The sequence below is a fragment of the Anastrepha ludens genome, chromosome 2 (assembly GCF_028408465.1).
Source record: "Anastrepha ludens isolate Willacy chromosome 2, idAnaLude1.1, whole genome shotgun sequence".
NCBI classification, from domain to species: domain Eukaryota; kingdom Metazoa; phylum Arthropoda; class Insecta; order Diptera; family Tephritidae; genus Anastrepha; species Anastrepha ludens.
Window position 1 is genome coordinate 22,269,981 of NC_071498.1, and position 9,423 is coordinate 22,279,403.

The window sequence follows — 9,423 nt, forward strand, 5'->3', positions numbered from 1 at the left end:
GCAACATCTCTCCTTGCTAGTTTTAACAAAAAGATTTCGCCGGTCTTAAGTTGTAATTTTTTGTGGGTTTGTGTAAGCCAGGCGACTCAGCGGCAGTCCAAACACTCAAACGCTGCACGTTTTAATGAAAAAACTAGGAGAAACAAGGTTAACTCCCTTTAAAGTTATACTCTTTAAGGGATTTAAGAAATCAGTGAAGGAATGAAGAATATAGTTGATTCATTTTCAATACATCTCTTCATTAAATTATTTTTTATGTTTATCCAAAATTTTCTTTTCTTATTTTTATTTTATCCCCACGACTAGAGCAGTCTGTCTATCAAACAACTTATAGAAAACTAGATCTTGATTTTGCCATGGCAAGATCCCATTTTGCTACAAGGGTTAGGTTAGCTAAGGTTAGCTCGTAGTAGCTTTTCACTATGGGGCACAGTCATGCTCATAACCCACTTTGATGCCGCGCGGAGAGCTTGTCCTTCTTCTTCCCGACTGACACGATAACCGCTTACGCGATTTTGCTGAGTTTAACAAAGTGCGGCAGTCGTTTCTTTCTCGCGCTAACCGGCGCCAATTGGACACATCAAGTGAAGTCAAGTCCAGATGATATTACCAACGCAGAGGAGGCCTTCCTCTTGCTCTGCTATCTCCAGCTGGTACCACATCGAATAGTTTCAGAGCCGTAGCTTTTGTATCCATTCCGACGATATGACCCAGCCAACTAAGCCGCTGTATCTGTATTCGTTGCACTATGTCTATGTCGTCGTAAAGCTCTTACAGCTCATTGTTTCATTGCCTACGATACGCGCCGTATTCAATATGCAAAGGTCCAAAAATCTTTCTCTCAAACACTCTAAGGAAGTGACCAGGACTATTCTTCTGCATACGGTTAAAGCAGCTCAAAACTTCCGGACTTCGCCCAAATATCATCTGGATAGCTTCCGAGCATCCGTTTAAGAGCGGGCTAATGTGAGAAGATGAAGCAACCAAGGATATCTGGTTGTGCGTTGGCTTTTGGACCCGCCACATAAAAATTCTCCCCCAATGAAAAACTAAACTTGGCCTTATCTCTCCTAAAACCTGTGTGAACTTTTCAAAAACTTTGAAGATCCCTGATTTCCACAGTATTGAAATCTTCCGACTCATTAAAAAAAATCTCTTCCGCATTAAACAGTTTCTGCAGACGTCATGTGTCTGCACACCCAACCTCTGTGCGTGCTTGCCTTTCAGGCAGTACGTCGTTATAACGGAAATCAGTGCACTAAAACTATGCTTATTTTGGCTTAGTAGAGTTTCTGTGCGTTTAGCATTGAAAGTCGGCCACAATTGTCGGGCGAATCGGCATGTGGGTTCGTAACGCCTTCTTTTATTCATTGCTCTTACGATTTGCTCAAAGCTATGTACGTAGTTCACATGTTTGTAAGGGTATGCCTATGTCATTGCCTGCATATTCATCAGTCAACTTGTCAAGTCTCGCTAGTTCATAGGCCCTGCAGTTCCGCTCGATATCGCAATGGACAGTAACCAATGTTACTTTTGAGTGAAATGGCTCAGCTATCTTGTTAGGAGATGTCCGGCATTTCAGAGTTACATTATAGGTTGTTGACTGCTTTGTTAGGCATTGAAAATGTAGATACATCTGCAACACACTGCAGTAGTCGGGGAACCGAAAATTAAAAGAGATCCGCAGGTGTTCGAAATTTACAGTCGAGCTTTGAGGATAGACTCGCGCTATCTTACTATCCGTTGACACTTTCCTTGAGTTTAGAATTTATAAAATAGTCTACCAGTCCGGGAACCTCTGAAATACCTGTTAGGACCTTACCGTGGCCATAGGCCACGTTTGACTACTTAAGGTACTCAATCTTATTGCCTTACCGCTAGAGATATATTTTGTGCACGCAGATCTACTGGAAGCAAGTTTAGTGGCGCATAACAGATTGATAAGTGCCTACTGCAACTAATAACGCGTTTCAATTTGTATCGCAGTGCATCTGATGAACATCAGCAGGCCTTCAACATCGGTTTTCACTACTTGAATTGAGCGCGCAACACAGTTGCCGAAGCCACACAGGGGATTTTACACAGCCAATTGCCTGAACCACTTTTTCCTTGAGCACACAAACTCATTCCCGTTTATTTGCTAAAATGGCAAAGTCACATGTGACTAAATGAAGAGAAAAAAACATTTTGCCATTTCCGGTAATTATTTGCGGCAAATAAACAAATTATTGCCTTGCATGGACGAAAAAAAGAGTCAATTCCAATTTCAACGATGGAAATGTTTAGCAGAGGAAATAAAGTTTATAAATAAAGATTTCGAAACCGCAGAATTTTGCGCTGTCAAATGGACCGAATTGAAAACAATGTGAAAGAAAATGTGAGATATTTAATCCACGCCTTCTGCGGCCCACGAGCGCAAGAGAAAAATATAAACAAAGAATATTGAATGGAGTGCAAAGGCGGGCAATTGAAATGAACGAACAAACGAGTGGCCAGTTGTTGGGGATCAATTTGTTGTTTTTGTTTGCTGAGTTTGCAAAAGTTCATATTTTCATTTCGGATTGGATAAACAATTATTATTATTTTTTTTTGATATTTTTCTTTTTTTGCTTCATCTTCAAGACTAAAAAGTAATGCTTGAGATGGCAAGTGAACAGATGTGAGGGCGTAGCTGCTGAGTTGTGGCGTAATACAAGAAAAAATATAAAAATTAAAAGTACGAGTAAAGGAAAAAGATCTAAAATTTGAAAAGTAAAACTGATGAAAATAAACTGAAAAAATCAAGAAAAAAATAATAGAAAAAAAAGCAAAAAATTGTCATTGAATGAGCAAAAATTTTTTATAAATATAAATATGACTGCATCTACAATTCATCGCAATCGTACGTACTGCAACTTTTAAAATAAATATACAATTCACACACGTAACCTCTTTAAAAAATATTACTAATAAAGGGTGGTCGAATTGACGGTACGTTTCTCAATACTTTTTTGACAAATCACGCGTAACTACTGTCAAACTAAATATATAATTTTTTTCGGTATTCATTGACATTTGAACATGGAAAGACTTACGCTACAACAATGTTTACAAATCGTAGAATTGTATTACGAAAATCGACGCTCTGTTAAAATTGTTCATCGCGCGCTCAGGCCAATTTATTATGTACATATCTGTCCTACCGAACGCACTATTCGGCGAACCATCGGCAAAATTGAGAATAATTTAACATTACAGCCCGGAATAAAGGGAATATTACGGCTGTAAATGAGAGTGGACCGAGGATCCGGAAAAATCGATTCGGTGCCGATCTCAACAATTTGGCCTATCTTATGGCACTCCTTGGACGATTTTACGCAAAAGATCTTGGTTTGAAAGCGTATTAAATACAGCAAGTCCAAGACTTGAAGCATGCCGACCTTCCAAAGCGTCATAATTTCCGTCGTTGGGCTCTTGAAAAACACGCCGAAGATCCGATGAGGCCCATTTTTCTTTTAATGGATATGTCGATAAGCAAAATCGCCGTACTTGGGCTGAAGAGCAACCCGAAGTCATGTGATATCACATCATTGGTCTCTTATTTGTGGGAGCATGTAAAGTCTAAGCGCTTTGTGGATAACCTAGCTTCGATTGAGGCATTGAAAGCCAACATTGCTCAGGTTAATCTCGAGATACCGACCGAAGACCTCCAGAATGTCATTGAAAAAATTGGATCTTACGAATGGCCAAATTACGGTGCAGTTGCGGCCAACATTTGAAAGGTATTATCTTTAAAAAAGAAATGTCATGAATGTTTCTACACCAAAAAAAATGAAGATTGCCCAATCAATTTAAATTTTCGTTGTTTTATTTCCATTTAAAATCCGATACCTCTAAATTGATCACCCTTCATTTAAGTTTTTATTTTTTCTTGTAAAATTATATTAGCATAAGGTGAAAATTGCTTGTTGATATACGAGTAGGCGCAAAATATTCATCTAGTTTTCTTTTTGAATAACTTTTTTACAAAACACAAAAACAAAAATGTGGATGATGGAAATCTTTATTTTGATTACATTGCACGTTCGATTGCTTGTCTCTTTACATTGCGGCTGTCTAGTTCACAAGTGTCAAATATGATTGCCAAGTGGAAACATTAGAAATCTCCCATTAGGATGATTAATTTTGCGCCACCTTCTACTACTGAAGTAAAATGTTTTACTGAAACCTTCAAAATACGCAAAAATTGCCAAGTAGTTCAACAAGCAAACTTTTTTCTCGAAGTTCTTGTAAAATTTATGAAAATAAATAATAAGCCGAATGAACTATATTTGGACTAACAACGCTCCGTGTTAACCTCACATCTCCACCTTCTATAGATTTTACTTTTACTATTTGTTCTAATATGTTATAGGATTTCTAAAATTATTTATTTTCCTCAAATTTTAACAAACAACAAATTTAATTTGGATTATTCCGCTTTTGGTGATAAGAGAAAGTTTTTGTTCTCGGATTATTCCGTCGAATGCAAAAGGGTTAAAAGATATTTGTCTCACCGAATTTGCCGCTGTCTTAACATCAACTGTCATTTCGTATTTCGACAACTCAATTTTGGTTTTACTGCGCCAAAGTCAAAACAGAAATTTGTCAGGTGTTAAGGTACATTTAGTAAAAGGTGTATAGTAAGTGATTTAAAGTCGATAATGTTTAAATAGGACAGCCTTCGAAATTTGTTTTTCCATTAATAACATATTTTAGTTTTTCCTAATATGTGGCGCAGCGTTTTTCTATAGTATTGGCATCGTTTTTTGTTTCAAAACTCTCGTGAACATATCCCGCGCTATTGCTTCTGAACTGAAGAGAGCATTCTGGGCATCCCTCATCAGATATACGAAGGTGATCACTGAGAACACACAAAATAGGCGAAAATAATACTTCAACATTTTTTACAATTTATTTCTTTCCCAAACGTGTATCTTCTAGAACAATTTTTCCAATATTTACAGCAATGTGTAAGAACATCGCCTGAATTGGGCGCCCTGAGCCCCTATAGTCTTGAATTGTCACTATAACTTTTAAATAGACCAATCTTGCACATATAAATAATTATTTTTTTCACCATAAACAGGACAAATATCTATCAAAATAATTTGTGTTGGTTGGTTAGTGAATTGATCCTAGAACGAAACTAAATTTTATAGCTGATATTCATAGCTGAATTCATAGCTCATATTTTGCTACCCTGACTAATTATCCTAGAATATCTCAAAGTTTAAAGAGCTGACTAGACTGAAACTTAGTATTTATGCTTAGTTCTATGTAATGCGTACTGAAGCAAACTTTCTGTAATCCCTCCATTCGGCGCTCTTTTTAACCTCCCCTCGTATGTGTATTTGCTAGTATTTTTAATCTCCGCCACAGCTGCGCGCAATTTGCGCCTTATGCCTCAATGCACTTGTTCCGCAGAAAATTTTAAAATACTGAAACGTCATTGTACACACATTCAAACATACACATTGTAATATGTAGTAATCATAAAATATCGAGTATACGACATGGGCATACATACATAGACCGTATACAGGCATACACCAACAGTACCCCAACAGGCGTACACAGAGAATCACAGAGTCGTCGCGCTAATACCACTTGTGCATGATAAATTAATGAGTAAGATTTTGAGAGTAATACGAGAGAGAGCACGGCGTTTAACTAGCGAATTAATTACTTACATATAATTGTACACGCGGTGATCCAAACCACAACAACAACAATGTGTGTAGGTTTGTGCTATGTAAGCGTATATTTGTGCCTATTGTTGATCTGATCAACTGACTAAGAGGCTGAGTGACTAAGTGGGCTATAATGAGGCGAGTCAAGTCAATGTGGTGTAGTGACAACAACAAAAACTATTAATATATACCAGTATGACAATTGCAACATCGCAATAACATGAACTTTATGGTATTGCAAGTCAGCGCTGTTGCTTGCTTTGTATGTAATAACACTAAAAAATTCAGCAACAGTTAGTATTAGGAAGAAGCCTAGTAAACAGAAGAAAATTAAGTTTTTGCTTAGGTCCAATGCCTTCAAATACGGAAAAGTGAATATTTAATGCGTTTTCCCTTCACAACTCTTGTTTAAGGTCAGTTTTATAATAAAAACATTTATGTCACTGTTATGTAAAAAAAAAATCGTCAAAATATTTATATAACATTTAAATATACAAAATTCTGCGTGCTTATGTTAATGCTACTAAATAATTTTGGTATGTTTGTCAGGGAATCACTTCTTTCTGTGAACCTGTTACTTAACACTACTAGCGTTTCTGACAAAATTCCATACAGATAAGGCTGTGCAACAACAGAAACCACCCCGGATTTTGTTATTATTTAGGGTAGGTATTATCCAGTAATAAATCACTGTAGCTAAATCAATTCATGTCTCGTTTCAGTTAGCTGAATTTTTTCTTTGCGGCCTCCTGAACATTTCACGTCTCGACCTAAGCTGTTTTCATAAAAGTGGAAAAATTATTAAAATATATGCCCGAATGAAATTTCGTGAAAAATATTTTCGCAGAACATTTTAACGCGTTAGCTCTCCAACTCAACTTTTCCAAAGCATTTTCCGGAATGTACTTCATTTCTCTCTACTATATCTCTTTTATGCCTTCTTTCAACTGAGAACGATAATGATTTGATAATTGATGATAATTTGATCCTTGAAAAACAAGAGTCAGCCGTGACTCTATCAGCTGATTGCAGTGGTTCTAAAAGTATATAAATACATCGGTTGTTGTTGTTGTTGTTTTGAAGTGGTTGAGTATGTCTACTTAAGTAATCCTAATTAGCGACTAGCGCCGTTTTATTACCACTGTTTTCGTGTGATGTCTTGTTTTCTTTGTTTTTTATTAAGTCAGATCAATTTCGTGAGATCCAGATGTAACAGCAACATTTGTATCTCTATATCTGAGATTTCATTAATTTGTTATAGCAAAGGCTTACTGAAAGAGCGATGTCTTTTTCTGGGCATTCGCATAAGTAGTGGAAAAGACTTTCCCTCACCCGCTACGCCTGACAGCTTCTTCAAATGGGATTGAAAGGAAGGTTGAGTCTGGCTGCAAGATCCCCTACCTTCCACTGAGCTGTAAGGCGGGCAGTGATACGTGGGATGCTTGGGCAAGAACATCTTAACAGATAATTCGTCCTTTGGATTTTGTACGGTGGTCATGAGTTTTTTGGTGTAATACATGTAATTAATTGCTTCCATCTTCTTACGGATAAAGCATAGGTGTATGACGCATGGATGTTTTTATTGTATTGAATGGGGTAGCAACTGCGACCGGCTCTGATGTTTAGCGCCGAACCTTTTCTTGCTAGGTCGTCTGCTTTCTCATTACCCTCTATATTCCGGGGTCCGGGAACCCATATCAGAGTAATTTGAAGCCAAAGACCAATCAAGTTTAGTTCCTCTCTAGTTTCGATGAAATGGAATTAGAATCTAAGGCTTTGATAGCTGCTTGACTGCCTGAAAAGATAGCTACTCCTCGTAAAGTCAATCAATACCATTCTCTACAGCAGCTAGGAAGGGCTCCAGTTGTGTAAACTGCAAATCTATAAGAGCCTAATAAATCAATAGCAACCATCAACATTAAGAACAACATCCTACACTTTGAGCGAAAGATACTAAGGAGAATATTTGGGGCAGTAAAAGAAGCTGATGGGACTTATAGAAAAAGATATACCAGCGAAATAGAACAACTGATAACGACTCAAAACACTGTGCGCTTTGCTAAGGCGCAAAAGTTACGATGCTTTGGGCATCTACTCAGAATGGACGACATAAGGATAACGAAGGCACCTACGAATATAGATTGTTTATATCCAAGAAGACCTACGATACATAAGGAGTGATGCTAGAAGGAGCGATGCAACAAATCTAGACGTATGGAAAGATATTGTAAAGGAATCACTGGGTCACTCCGAGCTTGAATGAAAATTTTATACCAGAGAATATTCCCTGAAAGAGTTAAAAAGTTCGATTTCAAATTTACTTGAGACTCAAACGTCTCGTAACTGTACGCCTTGGCCAAAATTATTAGGCACCCATTAGGTCTTACTAGTGTAAGGGAAGACCGAGAACTTGTACGCAAGGCTCACAAGGATCGTAAAAAATCCTCTTCTGCCATTGTTGCTGCCCTGTCCGAAGAAATTAGAAAATCCGTTAGTGCTCGAACAGCTAGAAGAAAGCAGGTTCAAAAGGATGCAAAGCCCGAAAGACTGGCTCACCCCGAGCTGTAATTGCTATGATGATGGTGAAGATAATGAGGTATTATGGAGTTATATAGGTCGAGTTTTTTAAATTTTAAGACTCAAACACCGTCTTAATTGTTAAAAAAACTGTGTAAAGTCTTTTTCTTCCAAAATTTGGCTTTTGTCGGCAAATTTGCACGCTAAAACGCCTAGATGGTATGCTTTATTTACCCGTCTGATCTTTTATTTGTTATTTTTCGAATTTGAACTCTCTCTTTAATAGTGATTTTATTGAACCGAATGTCTTGCAAATATCGATACTTTACTTTCGAGGTGTTAATTCTTTGATCGCCACTGTACATTTTATATATAAAATACGCAATTTGCGCCCACATCACTTTTGCTTTGGTTTGCGTTTGCTTTGCTTGCTGTTTTCATTTAATTTTATTTTTTTTCATTAACGAAAAGAATTAAGTAAATCGTCTCTGATTGCAATTCGCAGAGCCGACAACGCCGCACGTCACTCCACCAACTGCACTCCGCTTCGTATTTAGTTTCACAACCACACTCTGCCATCCAATCAACAACTAACTCTCGCTTTTCTGGCTAACTGCGGCTGACAATGAGCTCAGTCGGCGACGCCGTCGTCGGCAAATTACAAATTGCAAATTCGCAAATGTTGCATATTTACTTAGCTTAGTTTATTTGCTAGTAACTTTTATAAACAGACGGCATGACTGACAAACTGTCTGTCTGCCTGTTTGTTGGGTTGTCTGCTTCCCTCAGTTTGCATATCTTCTGTATATCCTCCCTGCCACCCATCTTCCTGTCCAGTTTCCCTTGCTTCGCAAACACTCTTGCCCAGTCTGTCGCGCACATTCTCTAGTAGATATTGCAGCAGTTGCATATTTCGCATTTTAATATATGGATGTACATCCCAGCAAACACAAGAAAAAATATTCTTCTTCTTCTTCTTCTTAATTGGCGCGATAACCGCTTACGCGATTTTGGCCGAGTTTAACAAAGCGCGCCAGTCGTTTCTTTCTCGTGCTAACCGGCGCCAATTGGACACACCAAGTGAAGCCAAGTCCTTCTCCACCTGATCTTTCCAACGCAGAGGAGGCCTTCCTCTTCCTCTACTACCACCAGCTGGTACCGCATCGAATACTTTCAAAGCCGGAGCGTTTGTATC

At 38.0% G+C, this 9,423-nt stretch overlaps 1 protein-coding gene across 3 annotated transcripts in view; it reads right to left on the bottom strand.

Annotated features, from left to right (window-relative positions):
* Positions 1-8,807, bottom strand: part of LOC128864919 (uncharacterized) — a 145,098-nt gene extending 136,291 nt beyond the window's left edge. For all 3 annotated transcript variants that reach the window (XM_054104749.1, XM_054104722.1, XM_054104705.1), the window contains exon 1: positions 8,463-8,807. The gene's annotated coding sequence lies outside the window, so the exon portion shown is untranslated. The remainder of the gene's footprint in view (positions 1-8,462) is intronic.
* Between the last annotated feature and the right edge of the window lie 616 nt (positions 8,808-9,423).